The sequence below is a fragment of the Chiloscyllium plagiosum genome, chromosome 15, assembly GCF_004010195.1.
Source record: "Chiloscyllium plagiosum isolate BGI_BamShark_2017 chromosome 15, ASM401019v2, whole genome shotgun sequence".
Classification (NCBI taxonomy): domain Eukaryota; kingdom Metazoa; phylum Chordata; class Chondrichthyes; order Orectolobiformes; family Hemiscylliidae; genus Chiloscyllium; species Chiloscyllium plagiosum.
In genome coordinates, this window is record NC_057724.1 from 60,081,942 (window position 1) to 60,103,011 (window position 21,070).

Here is a 21,070-nt window from a genome sequence, read left to right on the forward strand (position 1 = left end):
CCTGCCACCCAGCTTTGTAGCATCAGCAAATTTGCTAATGTTACTATTAATACCATCTTCTATATCATTAATATATATTGTAAAAAGCTGCAGTCCCAGCACTGATCCCTGCGGTACCCCACTGGTCACCGCGTGCCATTCCGAAAGGGAGCCGTTTATCAATACTCTTTTGTTTCCTGTCAGCCAACCAATTTTCAATCCAAGTCAGTACTTTGCCCCCAATACCATGTGCCCTAATTTTGCTCACTAATCTCCTATGTGGGACTTTATCAAAGGCTTTCTGAAAGTCCAGGTACACTACACCACTGGATCTCCCTTGTCTGTGCTGCTCAAGAGTTATCCAATGTTTGTGGGACTTTTCCATGAACCTTACTGTATAGAAACAGCAGCATTCTCAACAACAGATTTCTCATGGAGCCTGCGTTTGGCTCTCTTACTTACTCTCCAACCGCATGTAACTCTTCGATTCTTGGGTCCCTTGAAGTGTTCTGAGTAACTCATTGAAAACCTTGCAATAAACCTGATCTTGTTCCTTGGCAGGACTGAATTTTAAATAGTGGAACTCAAATGCAGTAAGTGCTCATGTCTGTCTGTTCCTTCAATGTTCACAACCTGCTAGGGTTCACTGGGAATAACAGGGCTCTTATGCCAGGACACCCAGGTTTACCTGCCACCTGCTCCAGAGATGTGTCTCTGAACAGGTAGAAAATATTTAGACGAGAAAAGAGGATTTCATCATACTCTCTATCTCTGCAGCTGCTGTCTGACCTTTTTCATTATTATTATTCATTCACAGGATGATGTCACCTCTTGCTTAACTAGCATTTATTATCCAGGGGGCAGTTCAGAGTCAGCCAGATTACTGTTGCTGAGAATTTCCTCTATGTTTTTTGTTGTACATTTAAACATCTTTACTGTGGCAGTAAAAATAATCAAATGCGTTTGGATATGAACTGAAGTACTTTTTTTCAATATCTGCTTTGATTTATTCCTCTTGCAGGGGCAATGAGGCGCTGCCCGGAACCTTTCTCCAGGGGCTGAGCCGCTGCGCTGGGGAGGAATGGTTTCGGTCGGCCGTTCCCACTTGCCGGGGGACAGCAGTAGCGGCGGGACACTTCGCTGGTTTCCGGTTTCCGCTTGTCTCTCCCACTCTAACAATGGTGGTAACGGTGTGAGCGGCCTGACCCGGCCCGGCCTGGCCCCGAGCGGATCGAACTCGACGTGAGCAGGTGAGGGCGCCCGGGGACGGAGCCGGGGAGGGTCTCTCGGGCGGAGCCGGGGGAGGGGGCGCCGGCAGGTCGGAGCTGCCGGGGCCTTCTTCCATTTCTTCCCCGCCCCTTCTGTCTCCTCCCTGTCCCCGGTCGTGCACACCCTGTGGAGAACGGCGGCTGTGAACAGGCCGGTGGGGACCCGGCCTCGGGGAAAGGCCCAGGCTCCGCGGCCTAGTGCTGCAGCCGAGTCCCAGGCAGAAGGGGCAGGGGATTCCGCTGGGCCGGCCAGGGTTTAACCTATCCATCTCTCATCTTCTCCCCCAAACTCCGGGCCGCTCATTCTTCCCGCCGGTTTACAAAAAAAAATCCCCTTTTCAAGAAAAAAAATCAGCACCTTTTGAAATAGCCTCCTTCTCAGCGCAATTGTTTTATATTAAATCACCAGGTGCGTCCATGTTTTTAAAGCTTGATCACTCCCAGGTTTGTTTTTTTTTGGGGGGGGGTCACTTTCTCTTTTGTCTTGATGAAATAATTTGGAGCTAATTTAGTATTTTCTTCAGTGTCACTGCCTGGCCGTTAAAACTGGGAGGGAGTGGTGGAGGGAAGAATGAGTTTTTGTTTTAGCTGGCAGGGTTCGCCAATAGGTTCAGTTTCGTGTCTTAGTGCGAATTTATTTTTGTTCCCTCCTTTTGCCCCATTCTCTATCGCCCTGGTAATAGTCACCAGTTGAACTACAGTTGAAATCTGGTGCATCACGATCTTTGTGATTGCGTAACTGGCTTTATGTGGGTCAGTAGTGTGATATAGCGGAAGATAAAAATGCACTGGTACTTTGAAACCAATAGATGCTTTTGGACGATGTGTTGAAGTTTCCTTCCTTATCAGGTTGGTGTACGTTTTGACTTAATGTTAATGGAGATTAGACTTCTATGAAACAGAGGCATTCGTTACGTTTGGTGCGAAGTTTACTGATATTACGAAATGCATTGCAATATAATTAATTGAGAATCTGTTTGTTTGCAAAAAGAAAACTTCAGTGCAGATTGAGCTATTTTATTGAACTATTTTTCCAAGCTTGAGAATACAGTGAACGGCTAAGATTGATATGTACAAGAAAAGTGGAGCAATTTGGTCATGTACTGTGGAGTATGTCAAACTTCCTGATTGATAGCCTTTGAATTTATGTTAAATGTCTTTTTTAAATTATCTCCCTTTTACACATACTCATTGTTACAGAGGTACCAAAGATTTTTGTCGATTTCTGTTGCCATTTCTTCCATCATAGTTTAGTGGCTATTAACATTAAGTTAGGTAATCAACAGAGGCAGCAGACTTGCACATAGGGTGATGAATATACAGTACTAAAAATTCTTTATTTGGAATAGGTGTAATATACCCAAGTGTGTGCATATTGATATCCTTGTATCTGGTCAAAAATGCCTAGTGATTCTTATTGTTGTAAATCTTTACAAATTTAACAAGCTGTTTTTGTGTCTTTCAGTAGCCTGCAATAAAGGTGCACAATGTTACATGTTATTCATTGGTATGATGTATTACAGGCTTTCTTGACAGGAAATTGTTCATCAAGCCTTTGATTGGTGAATTTTTCTCTGATCTCAGTGACCTCTTCTGATTCTTCTGTAAATCAAGATAATCAAGTGCAGGTGTAAGGTTTTCGTGCTAATTTGTCTGCCTTGGAATTTTTAGCATTCTTCCCATTTCTGTTGAAATAGAATCACTGTCTATGCTGTTGGGTAAGGGATTCTTACAGGATACTGTGTTCTGACGTTTTAATATGAGACAGAATAAAATTGGGAAATGCAACACAAAATTCAATAAATTGGTAGATTTTTCTTCCCTTTTAAAAATGATTGAAAAATTCCATAATTGGTGAACTGCAAAAGAAAATAAAACACTTTATTGCAGATGTCGCAGTTATGAAACAAAAACAGAAATTTTTGGTGAAACTCAGCAGGTCTGACTGATTACAAGTTCAGATACAAAACGTTAACTCTGCTTTCTTCCCACAGATGCTACCAGACTTGCTAGGCTTCACCAGAAACTTCTGGTTCTGAACTAGAAAAGAATTTGGCAGCTAGGGCAATTCAACACTTCAGTCGTAGAGCTATACAGCATGGAAACAGACCTTTTGGTCTAACGTGTCCATGCAAGCCAGATACTCTAAATTGATTTAGTCCCATTAACCAGCATTTGGCCCATTTCCCTCTGAACGCTTTCTATTCATATACTCATCCAGATACCTTTTAAATGTTGTAATTGTACCAGCTTCCATCACTTCCTCTGGCAGCTCATGCCAGACACGCACCACCCTATGTGTGATAAAGTTACCCCTAAAGTCCCTTTTTAAATCTTTCCCCTCTCATCTTAAAGCTATACCCTCTAGTTTTAGACTTGCCTACCTTGGGTAAAACACTTTGGCTATTCACCCTATCTTTGTCCCCATGATTTTATAAACTTTTATGAGGTCATCCGTCAGCCTCCAATGCTCCAGGAAAATTAGCCTATTCAGCCTCTCCGTATATTTCAAACCCTCTAACCCTGGTAACATCCTCGTACATCTTTTCTGAACCCTTTCAAGTTTCACAGCATCCATCCTATATCAGGGAGACAGAAATGCATGCAGTACAGAAGAACCTCTTATCCAGCATTCAATTATCCGAATTTCAGATTATCTGACAAGATTGCAAGGTCCCGATGCTTGGCTAACATTTCATCTGGCATTCGATTAACCAGATGAAATACTCCCTGCCAGTGTCTTTTGGATAATCGAGTTTCCTCTGTATTCTAAAAATGGCCTAACCAATGTCCTGTACAGCTGCAACATGACCTCCCAACTCCTATAGCAATGCACTGACCAGTAAAGGTAAGCATACCAAACACTGCCTTCACTATCCTGTCTACCTGAAACTCCACTTTCAAGGAACTATGAGCTTGCACTCCAAGGTCTCTTTGTTCAGCAACACTCCCCAGGACCTTAGCATTAAGTGTTGAAGTCCTGCCCTGATTTGCCTTTCCAAAATGCAAACTTCACGTTTATCTAAAATAAACTCCATCTGCCACTCTTCGGCCCATCTGATCAAGATCACTTGTACTCTAAGATAACTTGCTTGGCTATCCACTATACTCCAGTTTTGGTGTTGATTTACTTGTGAGGGGTTGGCAACATTTGATTTTGTCCTTTCGTGAGATGGTGAAAACATAAGGATATTTGAGCCTCCTTTCTTGATGGTTATGTGTTGTCTGTGTTCAACAGCTCATGCAACAAGATGCTGAAAGAGTGTATATATTAAAAATAGCTGCTTAGTCCTATGAGTGTGAACTTGCTATTATTCTATGTAATTTGTTTTGAGATGCCCAAAGATAGGAGCTGTTTTCCCTATGGTATATAAAGTTTTGCATCAAGGCAGATTTTGTCACCTGTGGGCCCGAGTTAGCAGAATTTGTTAACCAGTTTCAGCAGGGCATTTCATCCAAGTATGTTGGCATTAGACAGAAGGATTTTGGAAATTGGAAGACACATTCCCAAGGATGTTTTGGTATCAGAAGTGACTGGAGCCAGAAGATCAGCAAGATGCCCAAAGCTGTCCTTTTAGAATTCTTGCAAGTGTGATATGGTGGTCACAACTTGGAGTCAGAGGGAAATGGCAACTTTACTGGTGAGCTAACATATCATGAAGACACAGTGGCTACCACAACTTGGCAACAGGCACCAACACAAAATGATAACTTATTGACACATCTGATAACCACTTCATATGTGGCACTTGGGACAGAATCTGTCTCTTTCAGATTGGCTTCTGCTGCTGTTGACAAAAATATACTGTATAAGGCTACCCCACTCCAACGCTGAATTACTGCATGTCCGTTGTCTTGCGTAGATGGAAGGATGCCGATGGTTACAAAATTGCATTATCCTAATCAGTTTGCAACATTGTACAGAAAGATGAAGTACAAGTGGAGAAGGGTACAGCAAGTCAGTAGAGAATGATGAAATCAGTCCAAAGTAAGAATGAGAGATGCGCAATACGTGGTTGGCTTCCCTTGTGTTGTTTAATTTTGTCGTTGTCCTTGTGAGTCAGGTTCATCTAAGATGCACTGTAGAAAGTCGCAAAATTTCTTAGCCCTTTCCATGCCCACGACTGCCACCATCGAGAAGGACAACGTCATCGGGTAATGGGAATCCCACTGCCTGCGTGCTCCACTCCAACCTACTCTGCTCTGTTTTAGAGCATGGACAAACAATATCTTGTGCTAATTTGGACTGGATGACTGATTACACTTCTTAAGTACTGCTATTTCACCCAACATTGAAATCTTTGGATCTAGTTCTCCAGTTGAAATTTGTCATTGTCAAGAATGGAAACTTCCTGGTTACAGTGTTGGTAATGCTGACTTCGCTTGAGTGATCATATCCTTTATCCTTTAACTACATAGAAATATGTTTTAAAAATTGCAGAGTAACCCATTTGGCTCCTTGAGCTTGCTCCATCACTCAATATGACGACCATAGCTGTTCATTCAACTCTGAACCTTGTTCCCACTTTCTTCCTGTATCCTTTAGCCCTAAGAACTATGTTGCGCAACTCCTTGAAAGCATACAATGTTTAGACTCAGCTACCTTCTGTAACAGAATTGCACAGGCTCATTATTGTCTGGGTAAAGAAACTTCTCCTCGTCGCAGTCTTAAATGGCCTACCCAACATCCCTAAACTGTGACCTCTGGACTTGGGAATATGCTTGCTGCATTTATCCTGCCAAGACCTGTTAGAGTTTTATAGATTTGAGATCCCCGTATTTTTCTAAACTTCAGTGAATGTAGTCCTAACCATTCCAATCTTTCTCCATGTCAGTCCTGCCAAACTAGGAAGAAGTCTTGTAAATCTTCGTTGCAGATAATTCTTCCTCCATAGGGAGACAACAATGCATACAATGCTCCAGCTATAGTTTCACCAGTGTCTTGTACAAATGTAGCAAGGCATCACTGCTTCTGTGCTCGAATCCTCACTATGAAAGCCACCATGCTATTTGCCGCTTTCACTATCTGCTGGACTTCCATGTTTACTTTCAGTGACATGTATACGAACACCAATTGCACTCCCCACCCCCCCCTTCCCTGTTTGCTTTCCTATTTTTATTTCAAAGGTTGATATCATGTTTAGTCACAATGTACTTCATCTGTCGTGCATTTACCCATCTAAATACATTAAGGACAAAAGGGTAACTCGGGAGAGAATAGGGCCCCTCAAAGATCAGCAGGGCGGCCTTTGTGTGGAGCCGCAGGAGATGGGGGAGATACTAAACGAGTATTTTGCATCAGTATTTACTGTGGAAAAGGACATGGAAGGTATAGAATGTAGGGAAATAGATGGTGACACCTTGGAAAATGTCCATATTACAGAGGAGGAAGTGCTGGATATCTTGAAATGCATAAAAGTGGATAAATCCCCAGGACCTGATCAGGTGTATCCGAGAACTCTGGGAAGCTAGGGACGTGATTGCTGGGCCTCTGGCTGAGAAATTTGTAGCATTGATAGTCATAGGTGAGGTGCCAGAAGACTGGAGGTTGGCTAATGTGGCGCCACTGTTTAAGAAAGGTGGTAAGGACAAGCCAGGGAGCTATAGACCAGTAAGCCTGAAGTCGGTGGTGGGCATGTTGTTGGAGGGAATCCTGAGGGACAGGATGTATATGTATTTGGAAAGGCAAGGACTAATTAGGGATAGTCAACATAGCTTTGTGTGTGGGAATTCATGTCCCACAAACTTGAGTTTTTTGAAGAAGTAACAAAGAGGATTGATGAGGGCAGAGCAGTGGACATGGTCTATGTGGACTTCAGTAAGGCGTTCGACAAAGTTCCCTATGGAAGACTGGTTAGCAAGGTTAGCTCTCATGGAATACAGGGAGAATTAGCCACTTGGATACAGAACTGGCTCAAAGGTAGAAGACAGAGGGTGGTGGTGGAGGGTTGTTTTTCAGACTGGAGGCCTGTGACCAGTGGAGTGCCACAAGGATTCGTGCTGTGTCCACTACTTTCAGTCTTTTATAAAAATGATTTTGATGTAAGCATAAGAGGTATAGTTAGTAAGTTTGCAGATGACACCAAAATTGGAAGTGTAGTGGACAGTAAAGAAGGTTACCTCAGATTACAACAGGATCTTGATCAATGGGCTGAGAAGTGGCAGGTGGGGTTTAATTTAGATAAACTGTGAGGTGCTGCATTTTTGGGAAAGCAAACTTAATGGTCAGGTCCTTAGGAGTGTTGCTGAACAAGGAGACCTTGGAGTGCAGGTTCATAGCTCCTTGAAAGTGTAGATGCAGGTTGATAGGATAGTGAAGAAGGTGTTTGGTATGCTTTTCTTTATTGGTCAGAGTATTGAGTACAAGAGTTGGGACATCATGTTGCAGCTGTACAGGACATTGGTTAGCAACTGTTGGAATATTGCATGCAATTTTGCTTTCCTTCCTATCGGAAGGATGTTGTGAAACTTGAAAGGGTCCAGAAAAGATTTACAAGGATGCTTCCAGGGTTGGAGGATTTGAGCTATAAGGAGAGGTTGAATAGGCTGGGGCTGTTTTCTCTGGACCGTCTGAGGCTGAGGAGTGACCTTTATAGAGGTTTATAAAATTGAGGGGCATGGATAGGATAAATAGACAGTCTTTTCCTGGGATGGTGGGAGAGTGTAGAACTAGAGGGCATAGGTTTATGTTGAGTGGGGAAAGATATAAAAGAAACCTAAGGGGCAACCTTTTCACGCAGAGGGTGGTGCCTGTATGGAATGAGCTGCCAGAGGAAGTAATTGAAGCTCGTACAGTTGCAACATTTAAAAGGTGTCTGGATGGGTATATGAATGGGATTGGTGTAGAGGGATATGGGCCGGGTGCTGGCAGATGGAACTAGATTGGGTTGGGATATCTGGTCGGCACGAGCAAGTTGGACCGAAGGGTCTGTTTCTATGCTGTGAATTTGTAACTCAATTCATCCAAATCATGTTTTCGCATCTTTGCATTGTCCTTGCAGTTCAGCTGCCCAGTCAGCTTGATGTCATGTGCAAATGTGGAGATATTACATTTAGTTCCCTCATCTAAATTATTAATATTGTGAATAGCTGGTTTCCACGCATTGATCCCTGTAGTACCCACTATTCAGGGTTTACCATTTAGAAAAAAATGTTTTGTTTCCTGTCTGCCAACCAGTTTTCTATCTATATCCATACATTAGCTCCAGTTCCCTGCACTTTGATTTTATGTGCTTATCCCTTGTGTGGAACCTTATCAAAAGCTTTTGGAAAGTCCAAGTAAAGCACGTGCACTAGCTTCTCCTTATCAATTCCAATGCTTACATCCTCAGAAAATTTTCAGTAGCTTTGTCAAGAAGGATTGCCCTTTTCATAAATACATGATGACTTTGTCCAATCCAGTCACTGTTTTCCAAGTGCTATGCTATTAAATCTTTGATAGTGGATACTAATATGTTCCACACTACAAATGTCAGACTAACCCATCTATAATTCCCTGTTTTGTCTCCACTTCCTTTTTAAGTTTTGGGTTTACATTAGTTATCCTCCAACCCATAGAAACTGTTGGAGTATATAGAATCTTGGAAGGTAAACACCAAACGCCCACTGTTCCTAGGGCCATTTCCTCAAGAACTCTAGGATATGGATTATTGGTCCCTGGGGATATATCAACCTTTAATCTCATCAATTTTCCCAGCATTATTTCTCTAATAATATTTATGTCCATTTGTTCACGTGTCTTACTGGGTCCTGCGCCCCCTGGTACTTGTACAAAGTGTAGTTTTGTGAATGCCCGCCATGAAATTAGGTTCAGATTGCCCAAAACATATTTTACTTAACAAAGTTATACTCATTGGAACCTTCCATTGTATTCTACTTGGCTAATTTATTGTTAACATAAGTCTGGAAGGTGAAAGGGCTTTGGGTTGGATATCCTATTCTTTTGATGCATTGATACATTTCTTTGGAAATATTTTGTATTCTGTTCACAGCTTGCTTTCCAAACTTTTTTGTGTCAACAGTAAATTTGCCTATGATACAAATTGTTTCTTTGTCCAAGTTATTAATAGTTTGTAACTAGCTGAAGCTCCAGCACCGAACCTGACTCAGTCTTACTGACTGCATGATGCTTTTGCATTTGCTTGAAGCTCCATTTATAGAGATTCGGGACCTGTAGACAAAAGGAATTTGCACATACACCACAACTGAAAAGAAGGGTCATGGATTTAGCTGAATCCGCACTGCATCCCCATGGCAACACCCTGACCAATCAGAATCTAGCTGACATGTGAACGAAGATTGACAGCTAACTGTTTTTGCTGCATCTCCAAGTCAATGATGGCCCAAACAATCAGGTGCCCTCATACTGTAGAATGTCCCTTATTTCAAATTTACTTCTTGTCCTAGTTCTGATGAATGCAAGATAAAAAGCTGCAACTTGTTTTCTTTTCGCAATGTTTGAGTCTACGAGCAAGCAATTATTGACATTGTCTTTTAAAGTAAGCAATACAGAAGCTAACCACTAAAGACAACACACAAATACAAAAGATAAGTCATCCACAGCTTACAATTAAGACTTTGAAAACGGTCTGTGTCAGAAGAGCTGTCCATTTTTTCTGGATCAGAACTCTATGTACATTTCTGGAGATTATCCATAGTTCACACCAAGCCAAATAATCTGGTTGAATAATGGCTTGTGATGTTACCTAAGCTGGAGGGAAAATCTTAAACTATGAGCACTGTATTCCATCTTTTATATAGCCACCATTTTTTTGATACATAAACTGGAAAAAATAACAATTCCTTTAAGGCAAATTCCAAAGTAACAATTAAAGTCCACAGCTTTGCAACGTGAAATTCACAGAAGATTTGGTGACTGAGCTATTTACATATTAAGAATAGAGAATGTCGTTGCTGTTCAGTTTCTTCATTGGTTGGGGTTCACTTAAACATAGTAGACAGCAAATAAAATGAAACTCCCTGTTGCGATTTTAAATACAGGTACAGCCAGCATGGGTGATTATTTCCTTGTAAGCCGAAGAATGTGCTGTTGTCTGTTACCAAAGCAGTTGTGCTCATGTGCTGCTTCTGCACTAAACCTTTCTGAAATGTTGCTTCCATGAGATCTATGGCTGTTCAATGCAGGGTTTGGGGAGGGGGAGGTGGGGGAAGAGAGAGAGAAAAGCATAATTTTGATTTTTCTCCTTTCTGAAAACAAAATGGGAAAAAATACAAGTGCCAGTAACCCCCTTGTATTGCACCCTAATTACCATTCTTCAGATTTTTGAATCTAGATGGTGAGAGTCACCATCTAGCTCAGTCCTTATACACATCAATGTGCTTATTGGCTGGATGTCATTCGGACTCTGACTTGAGCTTTTTAAGTAAAAAGAAAGAACTACGAATAATGGAGTTGGAAAGAAAGGTCATATCATATTTAAAATGGTAACTTTGTTTTTCTCTCCACAGATGCTACAAGACCTGTGTTTCTCCAGCTCTGTTTTTAATTTAGTCACTTTTTAAATGTTTATCAGCTTCAGTATACTGAGACACACCTCCATAACTGCTAGTCCCACAGAGATATCAGGTACTTTAACCTCCAGAAAGCCAACCCAAGTTGATAAATTTTTACTTATTTTTCCTGTTAGTCTGTCAAACTGTTTGTGAAATGGGAAGGGACAGGACAGATTTCAGAATGCAAGAGTATGACAGGCACATTCCCCCTCAACTTCTCAAATAGACCACAAAAGATTGGCACGTGCACAGATATCGTAGTGAGAGTGGGAAATTGAAGCATTTGATTTAAGAAAGTGAATTTGGGGAGAAACAGAATCTGAATAGTGATTGCAGCTCATCTAAGCACAAGTTCCCTTGCTCTCATTGCTCCTCCAGCCATGCAACTTAATAATTGAAGGAGCAGCAAAGGTGTGCTAGAGGAAACCTGATTGGAGTTCAAGGAAAGATTATCGTGAATATCAATTCCAAACTAAATAAAACCCGAAAGCACTGCAGATATTGGAAATCAGAAACAAAAACAAATTTGTTGGAAGGGCTCAGCAGGTCTGGCAGCATCTGGAGAGAAATCAGAGTTCATGTTTTTGGTCCAGTGACCCCTCCTCAGTACTCATATCTACCCCATTTTAATTTCCCGTAAATCATGTGTTGGTGAGTGAAGAGGCGATCTTAGTTTATTTTAATTAAGGAATTGCATTTGGGTGATTATGAGCAGTGATTTTTATAAATAACAACAGGCCCAGGTATAGCTGACCATATCAGCAATGGTGATAATCTGGAACCGTTTCTACAATTAGGTTTGTAGAATCAAAGAACCTTAAGATCAGACTTGCTTCTTAGATGGCATGATCTCTTTACTAATAATTACAACTCATTTTGGTGTGTTTTCCAAACTCTGCAACATATCTCTTTCTGAAATCATGATCATCATCACATTCTGTCCTCACCTTTTGAAGAAGGAGCCCTCAATGGAATGAAGCTCAGTAGTTTTCTTTTGCTCAAGAAGAGCCCTTAATAATTTACTTTGATCCTAGGTTAGGTGAGAGCCAAAGTCGTTGATGTAGAAGTTTTTTTTAAAGATGACAAGGAAGGAAAAGAGAATAACTTTCAGGAAGTGTTTATAAGTGCAGAGATGTTGGCTCTCATTTAGAATGGGGGAACAACATTGAGCACTAACCTGGGTGGATTGTGGTAGTAGTAGATTATGGATGAATCCAATAGCTAGAGGAAATTGTGGTGAGATTTGGTAACAAAGACAATGCATTTTAAAATCAACACAAGATAAAGGTGAATAATGGATTCAGAAAGGAGTGGTGTGTTAAATGAAGGAGGATACAGTTTTTATGAATTAAATTGTGAAAGAGGACACTCAACAGGGTAATGCATTTATGATGTTGCTTTAGATGCCTCATTGGTTCCAAAGTGTAAGGAAAGCTGTAGGAGTATGAGCTAAGGGTTTGGAAGTGGAGAATGATATTTTGTTAACTATTATAATTGTTAAGAGAGTCAAAATACATGGTGCTGATAAAGCACAGCCAGTCAGGCAGCATCAGAGGAGCAGGAGAGTCGATGTTTCAAGCATAAACTGCTCATCATTCCTGATGAAGAGCTTATTCTCAAAACATCAACTCTCCTGCTCCTCAGATGCTGTCTGACCAGCTGTGCTTTTCCAGCACCTCACCTTTTGACTCTGATCTCCAGCATCTGCAGTCCTCACTTTCTCCTAATTGTTAAGAGAGCTCAGGCTCAAGTTGCTGATTTTGTGTATCACTGTATTCAGTTCAAGCAGGTGGGTGGGGCGATTTTTGAACAGGAACTGAAGAAACAAGTCCTGACATGATTGAAATGGGGTGTCAGTGATCCTGTTGACATGAATATTTCAAAACGTGGTATTGACTGTGCGTTTCATGGCTCAGTGCTTATAGATGATGACACTAAAGTGTAGCTCAGTGTTGAAAGTGGAAACCAAAGCTAAAGCCCAGTTATGTTGCAATGGCCATAAATGCACAGATGAAGTCATTTGAGTTGGTGTGACTATAAGAATAGCGAAGAATGGCTTTAGAACATGTTTTACGAAAGTGGAATGTTGGGTATAAAGGGATAATCAGTGGGGAATGTATTGCAAACATAGAAATGATTACCAATGAGAGCAATGTTCCCTTCTCAGTTTCTGTTTCTTGTGACTGTTTTCAAATATTTCTGTGTGGCGACCTCCCAACAATTTGTATACCTCAATGACCAAATTGATACATTTATACATTTCCAGGAGTCCTCTTCTCCTAACTACCAGGCCAGTGTTTCCCGTAAGGAGGAAAAGCTGCCTTAAGTTAATAAATATAAATTTTGTCCTTGCTTAGATTAGATTACATTACATTACATTACAGTGTGGATACAGGCCCTTCGGCCCTTCCACACCGACCTGCCGAAGCGTAACCCACCCATACCCCTACATTTACCCCTTACCTATCACTACGGGCAATTTAGCATGGCCAATTCACCTGACCTGCACATCTTTGGACTGTGGGAGGAAACCGGAACACCCGGAGGAAACCCACGCAGACACTGGGAGAACGTGCAAACTCCACACAGTCAGTTGGCTGAGGCGGGAATTGAACCCGGGTCTCTGGCGCTGTGTGTAACTTATAAATGTTTGCACACACAACCATTTTAATTCAAATGCTGATGATTGAGTCATGGGTTACCTGTGTTCAGTATCTGCTTGGCATGATGGGTAAACCAGAAATTGTTATTGAATGGTCTGCAGTAGTTTGGAGCTCTAAATTGTAAATGTTGTCAGTGTCCCATTCTCTCCTGGCAAACCAAAATGAAGGTACAAGGGCAATTACGAATTTTATTAAATTATCTATTGGAAAGTGCAGAAATTAGACAGATTTGGGGAGTTTCTAAGTTGGTAATTTCGACCATTTTTTTTTGAGGATGCAATTTTTGAATCTGCTAGTTAAGGTTACCTGTCCCAATTACTTATGTGATTTAAGATTTTGCTGCATTTGAACAATGGTGTCTGAATCTATGTTGTATGAACTGGAAATGCTGAAAAGACACAGTTTAGTCAGGATCTATGAAATCCCAGAGAATGGTCAAATGTAGAAGAAAGGAGTGGAGAGTCAACTGGCAAACAATTTGCCAGTTTTACATTGTCTGCAGCTTGACTTTGTTTTACTTTCTTTTCCTATTTTATTTCACTCTTGTTGGTGTGGTTGTTTTCAGTGTCTCTGCATTATGATGATCTTTTTGTCTTTGTTTAACTGATCTTTTAACCTTACATTAAACAATTAACAGATTATTCAAATTATTTACTCTGTCTTGAGATTCTGGTATCGAGGAGAAAGTGATGACTGCAGATGCTGGAGATTAGAGTCGAGAGTGTGTGCTGGAAAAGCACAGCAGGCCAGGCAGCATCCGAGGAGCAGGCGAATCGATGGTTTGAGCATAAACCCCAATTCCTGAGGGGGAGGGTTTATGCTCAAAACATCGATTCTCCTGCTCCTCGGATGCTGCTTGGCCTGCTGTGCTTTTCCAGTACCACACACTCGACTCTAATTCTAGTATCTGGTGATTTTCACTTTGTTAAAATGGTTTTATCAATGTGCTTGTCTTTGATTTTGTTAAAGTGTTCATGTCCAAAAAAATCATCATCAGACAATTGTTCATTCTTGATGCAAACTAATCTGCAGTGTATTTCTAACATCTGTGGTTTTGCTTTATAGTGATTTGTTATTTTGCTTTGTATTTAAGTGCCATTTCTGTATCTTTGGTATTGCAACCCCTGTAGAGACTGATATTTGGTTAAAATATGACCTCCGTCAAGTCAGTCAATAAAAAGATAATAAGATTTAAGGCTTTGTGCAGGGAAGGTCATCTGCCTCAAACTTGATTGAATTGCTTGAGGTGGTGAAAAAGATAAGATATATGGTCTTAAGGAAGGCCTTTGACAAGGTACTATTAGGTTCTTTTCCCAAGGTTTCACACATGAGATGCAATTTGCACACACCAACCTCTGCAAAGAGTTAAAGTTTATTAAAGCTTGTACGAGCTAGGTGACCCCTTTGCAGCCATGCAAGGTTGAGTCAGCGAGGTCCTGAGCAAAGAAAACACATCCCCTTCATACAGGTCAGTTGGCCTTGCCTGCAGGTCCTCTGGCCACTCCCCACAGTCACATGCCACTAAAGACAATCACCAGTTACTCAGTCACATGTTACCCCCGGTACAGTGGCAGGATGAGATCATCCTCCGAGATAATGCTAATGCCCTAATCCTGGGGAATCGTTATGCAGATGATTTCCTGGCTTAGTGATTCCTCAAGACAATACAAGCACGACATACCTTTGGCCAGAAAGCATTCCTGGATGGAAGAGATTGATTTAGAGTTTAACTTGACAATAGCAAATGACTGTCTAGATGAAGTGTAAATTACAATGAATAGTCATCCACGTTCATTCATGATTGTAGCAAGTTTTGAGAAGATTTGTAGCTCAGGTTGCGGTTTTGGATGTAGGTTTGCGTGCTGAGCTTGAAGGTTCATTTCCAGATGTTTCGTTATTTTACTAGGTAATATCTTCAGTGGGCCTCAGGCAAAGCACTGCTGAAAATTCCTGCTTTCTATTTAATGTTTGTGTTTCTTTGGGTTGGTGATGTCACTTCCTGTTCTTTTTCTCAGGGAGTGGTAGATGGGGTCTAACTCGATGTGTTGGTAGAGTTCCGGTTGGAACACCATGTTTCTAGGAATTCTCATGCGTGTCTTTGTTTGGCTTGTCCTAGGATGGATGCATTGTCCCAGTCAAAGTGGTGTCCTTCCTCATCCGAATGTAAGGATACTAGTGACAGGGTCATGTAATTGGAAATGACTGCCAGACTATTCGGACCACTTGGCATCATGGTAGCCCACAACCCACCAACAAACTAAAACAACAACTAAACTTGAAAGACCCTGTACAGACAACAAGCAAAACTAATGTCATTTACAAAATTCCGTGCAAGGACTGTAACAAACAAGCAGAAAACTGGTCACTAGGATACATTAACACCATCTAGTCACAAAAAGACATGACTCTCTCTCACTAGTATCCTCACATACGGATGAGGAAGGACACCACTTCGACTGGGACAACGCTTCCATCCTAGGACAAGCTAAACAAAGACATGCACGAGAATTCCTAGAAACATGGCGTTCCAACCGGAACTCTATCAACAAACACATCGAGTTAGACCCCAGCTACCAACCCCTGAGAAAAGGAGCAGGAAGTGACATCACCAACCCAAAGAAACCCAAACATACAAATAGAAAACGGGAATTCTCAGCAGTGCTTCGTCTGAGGCCCACTGAAGATGTTACCTAGTAGGGTAACGAAACGGCTGGAAATGCACCTTCAAGCTCCGTGCACAGACCTATATCCAAAATTCATGATTGTCCCACCCAAAGACAGTGTAGTTTAACCCTTTAATGTACCCCCGGAGAAAAGGAGCAGGAAGTGACATCACCAACCCAAAGAAACCCAAACATACAAATAGAAAACGGGAATTCTCAGCAGTGCTTCGTCTGAGGCCCACTGAAGATGTTACCTAGTAGGGTAACGAAACGGCTGGAAATGAACCTTCAAGCTCCGTGCACAGACCTATATCCAAAATTCATGATTGTCCCACCCAAAGACAGTGTAGTTTAACCCTTTAATGTTACATTGATGTCTAGAGAGGTTCCCATTTTAATCTTTTAACGTTACAGTACCTCATAGCAGGCAGATACAAAAATGAACTTGCATAGCAACAGACAGAGAAACAGCACAAGTCAGGCAGCATCTGAGGAGCAGGTGAATCGATGCTTCGGGCAAGAGCCCTTCATCAGTATGCATGGGCTCTTAGCCGAAACGTCTGTTCTCCTTCTCGGATGCTGCCTGACTTGCTGTGCTTTTCCAGCATCACTCTCTCTGCTCTGATCTTCAGCATCTGCAATCCTCCCTTTCTCTGAGGGAATAGAGGGATCTGACAGCATGAGATAAAAGGATTTTAGTTTAGGAAGGCATTATGTGTCAGTGCGGTCTTGGTGGGCCAAAAGGCCTGTTCCTGTGCTGTACTATCCTTTGTTCTATCTCTGGATTTCCTAGTGCTACACATCAAGGTGAGAAGGCAAATCCTTCACAGTAATCTCAGCTAGTACGGGAATTGAACCCACATTATTATCATACTTTGCATTGCAAGCCAGTCTTCCAGCCTAGGAAGACTGTGCTGAGGGGTGTTGATCTAAAACTAACTTTAAGAGGTTGTGAACATCAGGAAGAAATATCAGAGGAAAAACATGGTGCTCAATGAACTAGGAGAGACAAATTGCACTAGTTCAGAACTAGGAGGGGTCAGGCAGATTAAGATCCAAGTGTATTTGTGTAAGTGCAGTTAGTGTAGCAAATAAAATTGCTAGAAAATAGGCGTATGTCACCGCATTGGTCTGTATTAGAATGGGACAAGAGACCTGATTTCACCTCAAACAGTCCATTGAAAATGTAACGTTCCTCGATGTCAAGGCATTTGGGAAGACTAGGTTAGGTAAAGAGAAAGTTGCATTCTACTGTGGCAGGGTGAGCAAGTCCTGGCAAAATATTTAAGGGATGCATCAATGTTTGAAGGACCCGTAATGGAGCACAGTAACTATTGGCAAGGACAGAATTGCGGGCTAAAAAACATTAGGGGAATACCACTGCCAGATGACCTGTCATGGATCAGATAATAAAGGAAGGGAGGGGTCAGGCAGAAAAGTAGCTTTAAGTCTACAATCCGATCTGCCCTGACCTTATTGAATGGCATAGCAGGCTTCAGATGCTGATTGGCCTCCTCCATATTTTGTTTCTTGTTTTTGATGTCTTTTGCTTTAATGATGCCAGAGAAAGCTTTGTCAAAGCAGAGAGATTGGACAAGATAACATTGTTTACTTTGGAGCAGTGAAGGTGAGGGGAAATTTGGTAGGTCGTCATCTTGAAAAGCTCAAATGGAGTAAATAGTGAGTAGTTCTATCCACTGTAAGAAAGGCTGTCAGCAAGAGGATGTGGGTTTAAGCTGATTTACAAAAGAAACAGAGTAGCTGAGGAAACAGAGGTGATGATAAATTAATGGCTTTTTCACTGATTCCAAATCTCATAATGCCTTTTCAAAATCAAAATCCTTGACTATTTTAAAAACCTTTTAAGTTGACCTCAATGGACATAATCTCAATTTTTGAGAGCACTCGTCAACTGTAGTTGCTCGTCTGAGATACCTAAAACATAAATCTTCTTGTTTTGGTGGCGCTGTTGAGTGAGATGATTGACCAGGATCTTGCAGAATTCACTGCTAGTTCTCACATGTTGCAGAGGTATCTTGAGCAAATGTAAGAAGAATTTGTTTTAACATCTTAACTCCAATATTGCAGCTCTTTTTCTAAATTGATGTTGTAGATTATTGTTTTAAGAATCTGTGTTGAGCCTACACCCAGGACCTCTTGACTCGGGTGAAACCAGTATCAATTAAGCCAACTTGGTACTTGAAGGATGTACACACCTTGTGTTATTTCTCCAATTGGCTAATTAAAATGAAATAAATATATTTGCAACTTTTAGTGGAGTACATTCAGGACATCTTGATCGTCTTTATTGTCTTGAAATCATAAAAGAAATTCCTTCATTTTTCTTGAACTTACTACAGGTTTTTGCTTATTGTCTTATTGGAAAGGTTTGTTAAGGCTTGATGGTCTCTTCTCACCTTTTATCATCTGCTTATCAGTGGTGCGCAGTGTGTTCAAAGGTATATTGACAATTTCAAATTATAAACCAATAAAACTTGTAGTATCCTAAAAAAAAGTAGTATCTTAATTGAATAAGGTAACCTATGTATTGCTGTGATTGCGAAAGGCAGTTACCTGCTGGCTTGTTTTCACCAAGTGAAGATGCTAGTTGCACTGTTATTGACAATGCTTGCAGGAATTAAACAGTTGGAAAGAAAATCTTGTAATTTAAGCTTCCATTATTTGTCAATTCCCTCCACAAAAATCATGCTCCAGATGTCACAGCTGACAGCAACTTCACTGCTGCAACTCAATAACTGTTTTCGGTGTCATTGGCACCAACTTCCTATTTTATTCTTGTAGACCAAGATAGGGGCAGCCAGAAGATCTAGCTTATTCAACATACAGAAATTGTGGCATTTTTGATAAAACTGTTCTAACATTGACTTTTATTGTGTTAGATATCTTAGTTCATAGGTCAAATTGCTAATAAACAGAACTCATCTTTTTGCAGCAGAGGAACTGTTAATCTTTGTTTGTGACTAGCCCCATTCATGTTATCAATGATCAAGCTGGTGTTTGAGGTGCGCCTGAGTTGTCTCAGTATCAACCGAAAATATTTCTTCATGTCTATTATGAAATGTACTCCATATAATGCAGCATTCTTTTGCACACCCTAAAGTCAACACAATTGCCAGCAGCATTTACCCATATTAATACACTGCATACAGCAAAATGACACATTCTGATGTGTCATTCTAATCTGGTGACATTCTAATCTGGATATAAAAACAATTTTTTTTTGTGTAGTTATAGTTGACTAATGTCAATAGAGTACTTAATATATAAATGAAATTTGTATTGACAGTTTTGATCACCGCTTCTGGCATTTTAATATCATAGAACCAGGAGCAAGTGAGCCATTTGATCCTTTTGAGTCTGCTCTGATGTTCAATATGATCATGACTGATCGTCTATCCCAAACCATTTTCCTGATTTCTCCAAAATCCCTTGATGCTTTTAAGATCTAAAAATCTCTCACTCCAATGGTTGGTTTCCACAGCCTTTTAAGGTAGAGAATGCAACAGGATCGCTACCTACCACTGCATGCGTGTGCACACATTTCAAAACCCCCTGCCCCGTAACTTGAGATTGTCACCCTGGTTCAAGACTGCCCCAACCAAGAAAACATCCTCCCAGCCTATAGTGTGTCCAGCCTTATTAAAATTCTACATGTTTCGATCAGCTCTCCCTCATTCTTCTGACCCTTGCTGATTTCAGACCCAGTCGAACCAATCTCTGCTCATAGGTAAGTCCTTCCATCCTCTGTATCAGCCAAGTGAATTTCTGCTGCATTCCTTTGTTTCTTCGGTGGGAAGACCAAGCCTGCACACACTATTCCAGGTGTAGTACTGCAGTAAGATATCACTACTTCTGAACTATTTACCTTTTCTAATTGCTTACTCCACCTGTCTGAATACTTTTATTTGACTGCAGAAACACCCAGATAGATCCCTCTATATGTCCACCCTTCCCAATATCCCATCACTGAAATAATACTCTCCTTTCTTTTTAACATATATATAACTTGCCATTGTATTAAATCTGCTACATGATTTGAGCAAGTGGGCAAATACATGGAAATCTCCTTGCATCCTCCTTTGATCTCTCCATTGTGTTTGAATAGAAAAGATTCATGAGGATGAGTTCGAAGTTACAAGAAAATTTTGCATGAGCTTGGTTGTTTTTAGCCTTAGTATCTGGAAGGCAGTGTTGTAAATAAGAGTAAAAATGTTATTGCAGGATAAAAATAGAGGTTAAATTGTTTAAACAGTGAGAATAGGATTTGTGTGCTGGCTAGTGAAAGGCAAGTCCAGAGCTGATAATAGGCATTCTTCAAGAGCACTTCAAACTATTAATGCTGAGACTGATTAATTGAATTGACCAGTATGCTCCTATGTAAGTTCAATGTATTTTTGAATGTGGTAATCTACTCAATATACAGACATAGAGAAGCTCGCAACAAAATGCATCTTTGGGCCTTTTACCTGGAGGAATTGTTCCCATTACCGCAAATTAAACCAAGTTTTTAGAAGATATGAAAACCAGTGCAAAGCTGTCATGCACTGTTGCTTACAGCAGTTAAGATTTTATCCAGTTGCTCTTTGCATTTGTAGAGCCTATTTGAATGTAAATTTAGGCTAACTACTTTGACTTCAATTCTGAATTTTCTACACTCCTGAATTCCTAACCAAGTTTGCACTCGTTACTCAGTGGTTCATCTCCCAAGATCCTTAAGATATGAGACCTGCAGAATTTACTACTTAATTCTTCACTGTAAGCAATTATTTCAGTAAATAATATTTGAAGAAGCTTGTCCTGACTTAACTGAAGAATACATATTATTTTCTGCTTCGTGTTCCAGAAAATGTAGAAATTGGCAAATCATATTGAAGACTGTTGAGTCTAACTTGCATGCCAAGCAAGATGGTTAGAATTTTTGAGTGGAGCATGAGGATATGCATCAATTTTGAAAAAAAGTGAA

General features: G+C 40.8%; 1 protein-coding gene across 1 annotated transcript in view; it reads left to right on the forward strand.

Annotated features, from left to right (window-relative positions):
- Nucleotides 1–917: 917 nt before the first annotated feature.
- rlim (ring finger protein, LIM domain interacting) overlaps nucleotides 918–21,070 on the forward strand; it is a 61,651-nt gene continuing 41,498 nt past the window's right edge. The window contains exon 1 of the mRNA XM_043705004.1: nucleotides 918–1,229. The gene's annotated coding sequence lies outside the window, so the exon portion shown is untranslated. The remainder of the gene's footprint in view (nucleotides 1,230–21,070) is intronic.